This window comes from Eutrigla gurnardus, assembly GCF_963514095.1.
Source record: "Eutrigla gurnardus genome assembly, chromosome: 17".
NCBI lineage: Eukaryota > Metazoa > Chordata > Actinopteri > Perciformes > Triglidae > Eutrigla > Eutrigla gurnardus.
Window position 1 is genome coordinate 23925975 of NC_139928.1, and position 14866 is coordinate 23940840.

The 14866-nt window shown below is 45.4% G+C and overlaps 1 protein-coding gene across 2 annotated transcripts in view; it reads right to left on the minus strand.

The window, feature by feature from the left end:
- Window positions 1-12834: 12834 nt before the first annotated feature.
- Window positions 12835-14866, minus strand: part of pogza (pogo transposable element derived with ZNF domain a) — a 12086-nt gene continuing 10054 nt past the window's right edge. For both annotated transcript variants that reach the window (XM_084032134.1, XM_084032135.1), the window contains exon 21: window positions 12835-12970. The gene's annotated coding sequence lies outside the window, so the exon portion shown is untranslated. The remainder of the gene's footprint in view (window positions 12971-14866) is intronic.

Sequence of the window (14866 nt, forward strand, 5' to 3'; positions counted from 1 at the left end):
TGCTGCCATCAGGTGCTGTATTGTTAGGAATAAACGTACAACACATATCTCCAAACATTTTACATACTCCTCCTTTTTCAGCCAACAACATATCTAACGCCATCCTATTCTGCCATGCCATTAAACTAGTCTTATCTAACTGTTGATGTATGCCTCCAATTGCTTCCTTAGTTTTGCTTTAATAGTTCCATTGTTTCTTTCCACCAGTCCTGCTGACTGTGGATGATAACTACAATGGAACCTGAGTTGGATTGAAAATATTTCCGATAGCTTTTGTATTACTTGATTCCTAAAATGAGGACCGTTATCACAATAAATCTTTTCTGGAAAACCATACCTTGGAGCTATTATTGTAGCTAGAATTTTGGCCACAGTTATTGCATCATTGTTCACTGTTGGTGTAATTTCTACCCATTTGGAGAACATATCCACTATCACTAAACAGTATTTCTTTCCTTCAGCTTTGTTTAATTCAATAAAGTCCATACAGATACATTGGAACGGGTATGTTGCTTCTGGGAATTTACCTGGTTTAGGACGTAGTCTACCTTGAGCATTATGTTTAGAGCAAATCAATCATGAGGCACAAATTTTTTTGTGTAATTGTGAAATCCATATGTAGTAAAAATGTTCTCTATTGTGGATACCATCCCTCCTGTTGAGACATGGGTAATCCCATGACTCAATATCGCAGCAAATCTAAATAAATGTTTTGGTAGTATAGGCTTTCCGTCGAGGCTCTCCCAAATCCCCGTTTCTGTCTGTGTGGCTCCTTTATTTCGCCACATGTTTTTCTCAGTCTCAGGTGAACTATTTTGCATGTCCCTCAAAATGTCATGATCTATATGTGTAAGCGTAGTCTCAGTAGTATAAATGTCATCTACATTTTTCTGAGTAGCAGCCGCTCGTTTTGCTTCCTCGTCCGCTTTTTTATTCCCCATTGAAATAAAATCTTTACCTGTAGTATGTGCAGCACACTTGCATATTGCAACTTTTCTTGGCAGTTGAATGCTATTCAGTAGCTGCAAAATGAGATCTTTATGTGTAATAGGTTTCCCTGTAGATGTTACCATGCCTCTATTTTTCCACTGTTGTGCAAACACGTGAAGTGTCGAGAATGCATACTGGCTGTCTGTATATACAGTTATATCTTTATTTCTCCCTATTTTGCACGCCTCTGTAAGTGCAACAAGTTCTGCTGCCTGTGCAGAGAAATGCGACGGTAAGGAGCCTGACTTCAAAACCTTGTCAGATGTTACTACAGCATATCCACTTACATTTGTCCCGTCAGGATTCTTTTTACATGAGCCATCTACAAATATCACAATATCAGCAGCATCAAGTGGTACATCGGTGAGATCTGGTCTTGGTAAAACTCTAGCACTAGTTTCTCCTACACAATCATGTGCTAATCCATCTGTTTCATTTGGTAGCAGGGTTGATGGGTTTAATGTAGTGCATCTCTCTATAGTGAGATGTGGCTGTGACAGTAGGATAGTCATACAACTAAGATGTCGCGCTGGTGACATAAAGGCTATTTTGTTCTGCATTAGAAGTGCTGAGACCGCATGTGACACCATAAGTGTCAGTGGGTGAAATAACACTATAGAAGCAGAACTCTGCACACTGAGTGCAGCTGCCTGTACTGCCTGCAAACAAGGTGGCATAGCCTTTGTGATGTTATCAAGTTTTGATGAATAATATGCAATAGGTCTCTGTTTTCCTCCAAATGGTTGTGTTAGAACACTAGTCATAAAACCAGATCTTGCATCGCAAGTCTGAACAAACGGCTTTGAGTAATCAGGGAAAGCTAATACTGCAGAGCTCACTAGAACTTGTTTGAGTCTAACTAAAGCATCATTCGTTTCTTGAGTCCATGTTATTTTGTTTTGAGCTGCCATAGGCTGGTCATATATAGTATTTTGGAGCGGTTGTGCTATTTCAGCATAATTAGCAATCCATTGTCTGCAAAAATTAGTCATACCTAAGAAAGACATCATTTGTCTTTTGGTTGTAGGTTTTGGTGCTTGTAAAATAGCTGTTTTCCTTTTCTCGTCTAGATGTTTACCTGACTGTGAAATATTAAAACCTAAATATTTTACAACCGTTTGTCACAATTGTAATTTATTTTTGCTGACCTTATGTCCTTGTTCAGCTAAGAACTTTAATAGAGCTAAGGTATCTGTTTTGCAATCTATTTCAGTTTTAGACGCTATTAAGATGTCATCCACATATAATAGTATCTGGCTTTTTCACGGGGGTTCAAATTTTGCCAAGTTTGCGGACATGGCCATAGAAAAGAATAGTTGTCTGTAGGCAGTCTACCACCGCCTTCATCTTTTCTGATTATTCTAATTGTTCTGCATGCTCCCGTATCGCATAGAAAACGTTTTAAAGTTTTATAATTGTTAACCAATAATCTGGTGATCGGTAATCGGTTTCTGATTCATGCTTAAAAATATTTCAGAACTTTCTAGTGAACATACTTCTTCCTCCTCATTTTCTGTGTCTTGGTGTGTGTGTGTGTGTGTGTGTGTGTGTGTGTGTGTGTGTGTGTGTGTTGGTGTGTGTGTGTGTGTGTGTGTGACTGTGCATGACCTGATTTATTGAAGTCACGCCGATGAATCATCAACTCGTCTGGGTCTCCCTGCTCCTCCTCTCCCCCGCCAGCCTCCTTGACCTCTGCCCTTTGGAGCTCTGCGTTCTTGAGCCCAATGTCCAAATTTACCACAACTGTAGCAGCTCTCATCCCCAAATCTCCGTCCTCCCCGTCCTTCTCCTCTTCCTCTCCCTCTCCAGGCTCCACTGTTCACATTGCCTCGGATATACACATCAGTAAATGAATTAGCATAATTTTCATCATCATCATCATCATCATCATCTATGACAAATACTTCACTTGCCTTTTTTGTTCCGCCTTTCTTGGCTTTTCATGGTCAGTCGTAGCTTGTATCCCAGCAGTTCCAACACCAATTAGGTGCTTCCTACGGCTGTTGCTATCGGTGCAGGAGTGGAGAGAGTAGATGCGAAGAGAGAGGGAGGGCGAAGGAGTGGAGCTGAGGCCTGGACAAGAGGCGGTGGTGGCTGAGGGATGATGTACGGGGGAGGGTGGAGACCCAGAGGCACATACTTGTCATCCTGTTTATCTCGGTTGGAGTACAAAACAGGATAAAGTTTATTACATACTGAATCTTTTTCTTTTCCTTTTTCTCCTTTTCTTCCTGTCTTTTCCTTTCTTCAACCTCTCTTTTCTCAGTTTCTTCTTTACATTGTCTCACTTACTTATACTTTCTGTTTCTACATTCCTCTCTTTCTTGCTTCTGCCTCTTCTAACCATGCTTTCGCCTGTGTGTATCCCTCTTTGTTCTGCCTTTTCTCACTTCCCTTTGACCTTTCCTCTATTTTTTCTACCAATTCTCTGCACTCTTTCCTTTAAACCCATACTTCTTTTCCCACTTCTTTATATATTTTACATTATCTAGAGCTTTCTGGCTCATTCATTTTGCATCTCATTTATATTGAACCTCGTCAGGTTCACAACAATATTTAAAACAACAACAACAATTTAAAACAACTATTACAATTTCCCAGCTTGAATTTGTTTAGTTATTTGTTTATTTATTTATTTATCTATTTAATTATTTTCAATACGTATTTTTATTTAAACGTTTTTTCTATTTTACCGGTCTTTTCATTTCTTTTCCTTTTGAGTACTCTTACCTATGGGTCTCTGACCCTCCCTGACGTCTTTTTGTTTTCGCAGGATTTCGGGATTAGTTTAATCTTTGTCCTTCCAAAGACAGCTTACCTGGATTTAGGGTCCTGCCCTAAATCTAAGAGAGTCCTGCTCCCCCAAGCCTTGGCTTGATTCTATTTATTTCCTTTTTCCTATTAGGTCCTTTGACCTATTCTAAGAGATCGATCCCCCAAGTTCCCGACTTGCTTTACTTATTAGAAATTTCTTACCCTTTCGATGAGTCCCTGACTCTGTTTGCCTGGCTGGTCCGTCTCCCCTCTGTGGTTGGCCCCGTCACCGCCCCCTCTTCAGAGGACCTGGCCTCCTGTCCAAAACGAGGCTATATGAGCCCCGCGGTGGAGGTCTTTTCAGAGGGTTTCTATTTCCTCTGCCTTGCAAGGTTTTCAGGTCCTCTTGTACGAAGAGAGGGAAAGATATTGGGGCCCCACGTTGGGCGCCAAAGTGTTAAAATAATTACCCGATGGTTTAGAACTGGAGGAAGGAGATCGGAGTCAGCTCAAGGTCCAAACAGGGATTTAATCTTGATCAAGAGGAGAATTCACAGAGCAACATGCTGGTCTGTTACTAAGTGTAGACTCAACGTATTGTGAGACGAACATGATATTTATCCATCTTCTGTGGGTGTGTTTTCACTCAGTTCACAGGGATGGAAGTCGTAAACTCAAATGTTTAACTAAACCTTGCATGGGTCACAAACCCTACCTGGGTCATAAACCACAACTATGTCGCAAGGCACACATGGGTTGCAAAACACACACAAATGGCCACAGGTCACAGGACACATTTACATTCTCACCAAACCTTCTCATGTGTAAGTCTTCAGTTCAGATATCTCTCATCAAGAAGTACAAAATTTCCATATCAGAGTCAACCACGCAGGGCGACAGCCAGCTCGTCAGGAGCAATTAGGGCGAGGTGTCATTCTCAGGGACACCAGGCACTCAGCTAGGAGGAGCCGGGGATCGAACTGGCAATCTTGTGGTTACCAGCCAACCCGCTCTACCTCCTGAGCTAAACCCCCCCAAGGGTTGCAGTTAGGTTTAGGTCTAGGTTTACGTCTGATGCTCTCTAATAACCAGCATAACAACCACGGCTCTGTGTTATACGTAGGAAAGCATACGAAAATATCGTGCTTTACTTTTCATACTTTTTAGTACGAAAGCTGAGTGAGAGCAGCCGAGCAGCCTGACCTCCTCGTATGCCTCCATGAGGATTTCTGCCTCCGGCGGGGAAAAATATGCCGCTCTATTTGCCATGGTGAATCAGTGAATCTGTGATCGGCGGCGGGGTCTATTTGAGGAAGCCGTGAGCGCGCACCTATCCAGGATTGGTTTCACCTGGCTTGATGAATCCGTGTGCTCATCCTGGCTTGGTCTTCGTGCAACCAATTAAGCCTGGACGCTCTTGTTTTGGATTGATTGAGCTCAGCTCAGTCACTTTTCCTGGATGTCTTAATCCTAGTTTTGTGCAACGGGCCCCTGTTGTGTGCTCTGCTGGGTACTGTAATGCTTAACATTTGGTTAACGCTCATGAAGAAGGAGTGTTACTTAGCTCCATGATTGTGGTGGATGAACCAGCACAGAATAGTTGTGGCTCAGAGTGTTAAATGCAGTCTTTTCTGTTCTGTGGTCCGATAGTGCAGATTGAGTGAAACTGGTCACTTCAGTCTTGTTCTCCTGCAGAGTCCAGTCAGCCTAGAGCTAACTTGGCTTCACTGCTCTAGTTGTTTTACCGTCAGTGTTTTAACTGAAAGGTTTGTCTCCTGTGTGAGTTCTTCATGCGTTTCTGTAAATTTGCACTCTGTGCAAAAGATTTATTACAAACTGGGCAGATGAAGGGTTTCTCTCCTTTGTGAGTTCTAATGTGTACCTGTAAATTTCCCTCTGTGCAAAAGATTTATTCAAAACTAGGCAGCTGAAAAGCTTCTCTCGTGTCTGATTTCTCACGTCTATGGCCAAATGTTTTCGCACACTCAGAGCATCCTAATTGTTTCTCACCACGACTACAACTAAAATCACTGTCAATAATTTCATCTTTCTCCTGTGTGAATTTTCATGTTTCTTTAAATTTCCACTAATTGCAAAATATTTCTTACAAACTGAGCAGCTGAAAGGTTTGTCTCCTGTATGAGTTCTCATATGTGCCTGTAAATTTCCCATCAGTGCAAAAGATTTACGATTTACGCTCACCGTGTCCGACCACCACTTTGTGACTTTCTCCCTCCCCATGAAGCCCACCTCATCCCTCCTCTCTACGCCTCGAATGGTCACCAGCCGCCCCAACCTGAAATCCCTCACTCCCTCCGCTCTCTCCTCAACTGTTATCTCCTCGCTCCCATCCTCAGAACAGTTCTCCTTAATGCCTACTGAGGAAGCCTCCTCCATCCTGATGTCCTCACTCTCCTCTTCTTTGGACACTCTCTGTCCCCCAATCTCACGACCTGCGCGATCATCTCCCCCCCCTCCCTGGCTGTCTGAACCTCTGCGAACCAACAGATCATTGTTGCGAGCGTCAGAGAGAAAATGGAAGAAATCGGGCCAGCACGAGGACCTTGCTCACTACCACCTCCTCCTCTCTGACTTCACCTCAACTGTTTCGGCAGCTAAATCTGCCTTCTACCTGGCAAAGATCAACTCTTCTGCCTCCAACCCCAGGAAACTCTTCTCCGTGTTCTCCTCCCTTCTCACCCCTCCCCCCCCCTTCCTTCCTTACTGCCGATGACTTTGCAACTTACTTTACCAAGAAAGTAAATGACATCAGCTCCTCATTCACGCCTATTCCCTCCCAGAAGACATCTCCCCCAACTCTCAACTCGGATGGTCTTACCAGCTTTACCCCCCTCACCTCTGAAGACGTTCACGCACTTGTTACATCTGACCGTGCCACCACCTGCTCCCTCGACCCGATCCCCTCCTCTCTTCTCCAAGACATCTCACACGACATCTTGCCATTCCTCACCACCCTGATCAACTCCTCCCTCACCTCAGGTGTCATTCCAGTGGATTTTAAGACATCTACCGTGAAGCCTCTCCTTAAAAAACCCACCCTAGACGCTGCTGACATCCAAAGCTACAGACCTGTATCTCTTCTTTCATTCCTCTCTAAAACCTTGGAACGTGCCGCCTACAACCAACTGTCATCCTATCTCTCGCTGAACAACCTCCTAGACCCTAACCAATCAGGATTCAGGACTGCTCACTCCACTGAGACGGCCCTCCTCACAGTGACCGAGTCCCTGCGAGACGCCAGAGCCTCGTTCCACTCCTCCGTTCTCGTTCTCCTCGACCTATCTGCTGCATTCGACACAGTCAACCACCAAATTCTCCTCTCCACTCCGGCTGAACTTGGCATAACCGACTCTGCTCTCACCTGGTTTACATCATACCTGACAAATCGCACCTTTCAGGTCACATGGAATGGCTTTATGTCCAAACCCTGTTCTCTGGACACGGGTGTCCCTCAAGGCTCAGTATTAGGACCGCTTCTGTTCTCACTATACACCAGATCACTAGGTTCTGTTATCACATCGCATGGATTCTCCTACCATTGCTACGCAGATGACACCCAGCTGTTCCTCTCTTTTCCCCCGTCCTCTGACACTCACATTGCAACTCGCATCTCGGACTGTCTGGCTGACATCTCTGTCCGGACAACTGCACATCACCTCAAGCTTAACCTGAATAAAACCGAACTCCTCTTCATCCCAGGGAAAGACTGCCCTCACATGGACCTGTCGGTCACTGTCGAGGGCATCACAGTATTACCTTCCTCAACTGCGAGGAACCTGGGTGTAATCCTCGATGACCAACTATCCTGCACCCCCAACATCACTGCTGTGGCCCGATCCTGCAGATTTGCCCTCTACAATATCCGCAGGATTCGGACCCTCCTCACAAAGGACGCAACGCAACTCTTGGTCCAAGCACTGGTCATCTCCCGCCTTGACTACTGCAACTCTCTCCTGGCCGGACTTCCGGCCTCTGCGATTAAACCATTGCAGCGTATCCAGAACGCTGCAGCACGCCTTATCTTCAATCTACCCAAATCCTCCCATGTGACCCCCCTCCTCCGTGACCTCCACTGGCTCCCTGTTGCAGCACGCATCCAATTCAAGATGATGACACTGGTCTTCAGGGCCATCAATGGAACGTCACCCGTCTACCTTCAAACACTGGTCAAACCTCATGCCCCGAAGCGAGCACTCCGCTCCTCTACTTCAGCTGGCCGGCTGGTACCACCATCGCTGAAATCAAACAAATGTCGCTCAGCAAAGTCCAGACTCTTCTCTGTTTCTGTTCTGAAATGGCTGAGTTTGACAGTTTCGGTACCGGTCGGAAGTGCGAAGTGACAAATGGAGGAGCGAGACCGGAGTGAACGTTGGTTCAGCGTTTGCTCGTCGGCAGAAGGAGTTTCAAGGACTGAAAGGCCAAGGTTTCCGGTAAGATATCGTTAAAGCCGGTTTGTGACGTGAATGCAACGGAATGGGGGAGTGTGTCATCTAGTGGCTGGATATTATGAATGTTGTCAATAGCACCTTTAAAGTGTGTAAACAATATCACAACAGTGTAAGTTACACAAACAAGTTCTCTTTTTAATGTTCATATTTAATGCAGTTTAATTTCCCAGCTTGGGATCAATAAAGTATATCTATCCATCTATAATGCTGGATGTGGATCAGGCTGTTTACTACTTTTTAAATGGGCTCATATCTTTCAAATAATCTTAGTTATTCTAAAGCACCGAAATAGCATTTACTTAAACTTAGTTTTTGAGTTCTTTTACAGAACATCTATTTATTTGTAGCAACTTGGTGAAAATAAAACCCTGTAAGCTTACAAAACATCTTTTCCATATGTCACATGTGGGTAAGGGATGGAAAGAGAAAAGAAGATAAAACCCATTGGTTGAATTTCTTCTATAAATGATGAGCAACACGCTGCTCTGGCATTACGGAGGGCCGTCCTTTGTGTTTGAAAACTTCACACCAGAAAATTAAAGTAAATAATGAAAGATTTTTTCCTAATTACACATTACTCATTTAAAAGTGAAACAAAGTTGTTAATGGCTAAAATAATAAACCTCAATGAATCAGGAGGCTTACATGCAAACATCTGGTCTGATTTGAATGAAAGGAACATTCATCCGTTAGAAGCGAACTAAACTATTTTAACATTCAAGGGAAGATTAGATTTTTATCCTGGCCACAGTATGAACGGAATATCTTCTCCTCCGCTTTGTCTTCAATAGTAACAATAAATCTGAAAAAAATAAAACATTCATTATCCAGTTTATAGAGATCTACTCCAGCGTTCTCAGTGTTTTGGCCATGGTTACTGTTCACATGTTACAAATAACATGAATCTCCCAAAAACAAATAGTAAAAATAATAAATAAGACACAAACACAAAGGCGACCTTTGTGAAATCCTTTGACAGAAACACAGATTTCTGTCGGTGAAATGTGAGGTTTGAATCAGGTCATTCAGGGATTACAGCATGGGACTCAGTGAATAAACCAAACAACATTCTTCGTACATTTACCAAAGTCACATGATTAGTTATTTACTGTGACATCATCGACATCCGTTACGTTAGCAGTCCAGAGAGAGAGAGAGAGAGATGATCTCTGAGATCAACTGCTGATTCTGGATGGACATCCGCTGCAACCGAACTCTACCCCATGTCAACCACAAGGTGGCGAGCAACAGTTGTTCCTGTTTACTACAAACTGGGCAACGGAAGGGTGTGTGAGTTACTGTGTGTCTGTTCAAATCTGCCTTGCTCAAAAATCTTTTATCGCACACGTACCAACCATAGGGTTTCTCTCCTGTGTGGATTCTCACGTGTCTCTTCAGACTCTCACACTCGGAGTGTGTCCTGACGTCACATGTATTGATTGCTGCATATTGATCAGCTGATGTCGGTTCTAAGTCATCGGGTGACTCATCGATGATTCGGACCTGAAACGGTTTAAATACTCGTTTCTATTAATTTCGTTTCTATTTCGAGCTCCGAGCCCGACGCGCGTGTTTAGTGGTAACGTTAGTGACGTTGGTAGATGCGTGATAGTGACGCACTTAAGGGAAAAACAAAGTTGAATGTTGAAATATCACCAACAAAAATACACGTCATGTTACACACGCACGCAGTGAAAGCGGTTAGCAAGGAGCATAGAACCATTTTCTCATAGACTTCTATACAAGCAGCGAGGAGTCACCCCCTGGTGGCCAGCAGAGAGGATGCAGCTTTAAGGCTTCCCTCATCTTGAAGCCCACGTGATTTTGTTTAAATCACTGTTTAACACAAGCTGAACAGATTTTTAATGCTGTGCTTTATGATTAAATACGTCAGTAAACGCCTCTCTGGTGAAGTTCTTAAGCTTTTCCTTGTTTGTTGTTTTTAAGCATCATCATGCCTCCTTGTTTTTAGGACCTGTAGTTTCTTTAAAACGTCACTTCTGTAAATATCTTGCTGAACAAAACATGAAAATATATTTGATCATGATTCTACAATAACAAAAAAAATACCATTTGGATTTTTTGTTGAGGGAACCTAACTTCCTGTCTCAAACCCGAGTAGAGGTTAAAAAATAAATAAATGGGCTTTCACGGTTAAGCCCCTGGTTTCTGACGTCTTTAAACTACAGAAAAACACGTTTCACTCAGTCTCAACATTTATTTCTTTATTCTTCTGTAAAATTCATTATTACAGTATAAAAAAAACACAAACCAACCAAAAGGTCAGAGTTCATCCATTCAGGTCTTTTACACCTTAAACTACATGAAAGAAACTATCTGAAGTGACATTTCATCAGATTTGGAGTCAAAAATGTTCAATTTAACTTCAGAGGTTCTTCTTCATCCGTTGAATTCATCCTCGTTCCCAGAGGACCTGAAGACCAGTTGGAAACGAGTCCTCGAGATCCAGACCTGGTCCTGGTTTCAGCTGGTTCCTTTCTGTATCTGAACTTTCAACATCAGCAGAAGAAGAAGAAGCTGATCAGTCCGGATCGCTTTCAAACACCCGACGCAGAGCGGGTTTTATCAGCAAGTCCCGGTCCTGCTCCACCTCCCCCTACTCCACCTCCTCCTGCTCCACCTCCTCCTGCTCCACCTCAGGGTCCTGCTCCACCACCTCCTCCTGCTCCAACTCCTGCTCCTCAGGGTCCTGCTCCACCACCTCCTCCTCCTCAAGGTCCTGCTCCACCACCTCCTCCTCCTCAGAGTCCTGCTCCACCACCTCCTCCTCCTCAGGGTCCTGCTCCACCACCTCCTCCTCCTCCTCAGATTCCTGCTCCACCACCTCCTCCTCCTCAGAGTCCTGCTCCACCACCTCCTCCTCCTCAGGGTCCTGCTCCACTTCCTCCTGCTCAGGGTCCTGCTCCACCTCCTCCTTCATCACCAGCATCAGTTCCATCTGTGGTTCTGGGTCCAGGTCCGTTGGGGGCTCGAAGGTCACCGGAGTGTGGACCAGAGCCTCGGTCAGGGCTGCGATCATCCTCGCCGCCTCGCCCCGATCCACCTCCACCTGTTGCAGGTTACACACCGAGGCAAACGACCTGAGGGGTTGCCATGGCGACACAGACACGGCGTTAACAACAGAAGAAGAAGACGGCTTCACATGTTAAAATTATTCAAAGGAAGCGCGGCGGCGGCACCTGCGGAGGATGTGCGTCTGGGAGTTCAGCGTGGAGGAAAGTTCACTGAGCCAACAGGCCAGAGTCAGAGCCAGCTGGTCCAGACCCAGACCTTCCAGACCCCCTTCAGACACCAGCTGAGTCCACCGGGTCTGCAGGAGGAGGAAGAGGATCAGTACATCAGCAGGTCAGTACAGACAGGTGAGACAGGTGAGCGGGTGAGACAGGTGAGACAGGTACCTGCAGGAAGTCCCTGAGTACTGGCGTCACGCAGACGTCCAGCGGCTGCAGACGGCAACAGCATCCTGACGGGATGAAGACGCCGCTGGTGGACAGCGACCGCAGACCGGCCCGAAACTCCTCCGTCAGGTGACCACGATGGACGTCCACCATCAACACGCAGTCGCTGTGAGAGGCCACACGGGGGCGCCACACCTGCAGACAATACCACGTCACACCAACAGGAACAGGATGCATTTCACAATAAGAGCGAGGTCACGTGTGATTCCTCCAGACCTGGTCGGTCCAAATCTGGAGGCGGTCCCAGTCTGTGAATCCGTCCCGTCGAGCCTCCAGCAGAACGTTGTCGGGGAACCCTTCGGGGACGCGTGACTGGGTTCCTCTGAAGAACAGCAGGGGGGGCAGGAAGGTCCCGTCGGACAGAGCGGAGAGGACCACGTCAAACACCGGCCGGGCCTCAGGCGAGCCGCACAGCTGGAGGGCTGAGGGGTTCTGGTCTGAGAAGAGGACTGGGTCTATGAAGATGGAGAACTCGTCCATGGAGCCCACACAGTGAGGAGGGACCCCCCGGCTCTGGACCTGGAGACCAACCCATCACAATCAGACTCTCTCAGACCTCTATTATCATTATTATCATTATTATTATTATCATTATTATAATTATCATTATTATTATCAACATTATTATCATTATTACTATTACTATTATTATTATCAACATTATTATTATTTTCAACAGCAGGTTTATTTTTACATTAAAAGGGCAACATATAAATCATTATTATTTATGTAAGAAAAAGAAGATACATGTGCTCTACGCTGTACTCCAATTTCAATTTCACTAAAAATTTGAATGAAAAAAAAAAAAAAAGACTGGTATCAGAGACCAGCACGGGAGTCTGGTCCCGGCGAGGACCGCGGTCCAGGACTCACCTGTGAGCGGAGCGAGTGCATGAAGGCGCGGGTCTTGTCCCGGGCGCCGCGCGGCAGTCTTCCTCGTTGGTGCTGCAGGCCGAGCTCGTGCGTCAGCATGAAGTCCACCGTCCAGCCGTAGCAGTCGGCCAGCGCCGCCTCCTCGCCCAGACTCGCCCTCGCCGTCTGCAGCAGGGCGGCCTCGCTCACCCTCAGCTGCTGCTCCCTCTGGCTCAAAACCCACTCAGCCATCTTGTCCGTCTTCCAGCACCACTTTCTGTCCGACAGCCGCCGCTCCCGCTGCCGGATCCACGCGCCGACGTCTGGGTCCGAGGTCATGTGACGGCGGGACGGCGGTGAGACGCCGTGGCACAGAGCGGAGAGGACGGCGGCAAGCTGGGAGGCCGACGGGGGAGAGCCGGCGCCCTGGGGAGGACATCGCCATGGCAACGTGACATCACAGCGTTTCATCAGGTTTAATGTGAACATTGCTGGTAAAAGTATTAATACACACCAGGAAAGTACTCCACTGCTGGTAAAAATACTAATACACACTGGGAAAGTACTCCACTGCTGGTAAAAGTACTAATACACACCAGGAAAGTACTCCACTACTGGTAAAAGTACTAATACACACTGGGAAAGTACTCCACTGCTGGTAAAAGTGCTAATACACACCGGGAAAGTACTCCACTGCTGGTAAAAGTACTAATACACACCAGGAAAGTACTCCACTACTGGTAAAAGTACTAATACACACCGGGAAAGTACTCCACTGCTGGTAAAAGTGCTAATACACACCAGGAAAGTACTCTACTGCTGGTAAAAGTACTAATACACACTGGGAAAGTACTCCACTGTTGGTAAAAGTGCTAATACACACCAGGAAAGTACTCCACTGCTGGTAAAAGTACTAATACACACTGGGAAAGTACTCCACTGCTGGTAAAAGTACTAATACACACTGGGAAAGTACTCCACTGCTGGTAAAAGTGCTAATACACACCAGGAAAGTACTCCACTACTGGTAAAAGTACTAATACACACTGGGAAAGTACTCCACTGCTGGTAAAAGTGCTAATACACACCGGGAAAGTACTCCACTGCTGGTAAAAGTGCTAATACACACCGGGAAAGTACTCCACTGCTGGTAAAAGTACTAATACACACTGGGAAAGTACTCCATTGCTGGTAAAAGTGTAATACACACCGGGAAAGTACTCCACTGCTGGTAAAAGTACTAATACACACTGGGAAAGTACTCCACTGCTGGTAAAAGTGCTAATACACACCGGGAAAGTACTCCACTGCTGGTAAAAGTGCTAATACACACCGGGAAAGTACTCCACTGCTGGTAAAAGTACTAATACACACTGGGAAAGTACTCCATTGCTGGTAAAAGTGTAATACACACCGGGAAAGTACTCCACTGCTGGTAAAAGTACTAATACACACTGGGAAAGTACTCCACTGCTGGTAAAAGTGCTAATACACACCGGGAAAGTACTCCACTGCTGGTAAAAGTGCTAATACACACCGGGAAAGTACTCCACTGCTGGTAAAAGTACTAATACACACTGGGAAAGTACTCCACTGCTGGTAAAAGTGCTAATACACACCGGGAAAGTACTCCACTGCTGGTAAAAGTGCTAATACACACCGGGAAAGTACTCCACTGCTGGTAAAAGTACTAATACACACTGGGAAAGTACTCCATTGCTGGTAAAAGTGTAATACACACCGGGAAAGTACTCCACTGCTGGTAAAAGTACTAATACACACTGGGAAAGTACTCCACTGCTGGTAAAAGTGCTAATACACACCGGGAAAGTACTCCACTGCTGGTAAAAGTGCTAATACACACCGGGAAAGTACTCCACTGCTGGTAAAAGTACTAATACACACTGGGAAAGTACTCCATTGCTGGTAAAAGTGTAATACACACCGGGAAAGTACTCCACTGCTGGTAAAAGTACTAATACACACTGGGAAAGTACTCCACTGCTGGTAAAAGTGCTAATACACACCGGGAAAGTACTCCACTGCTGGTAAAAGTACTAATACACACTGGGAAAGTACTCCACTGCTGGTAAAAGTACTAATACACACCGGGAAAGTACTCCACTGCTGGTAAAAGTGCTAATACACACCGGGAAAGTACTCCACTGCTGGTAAAAGTACTAATACACACTGGGAAAGTACTCCACTGCTGGTAAAAGTGCTAATACACACCAGGAAAGTACTCCACTGCTGGTAAAAGTGCTAATACACACCGGGAAAGTACTCCACTGCTGGTAAACTTAGTGGTAGTAAATGTATATA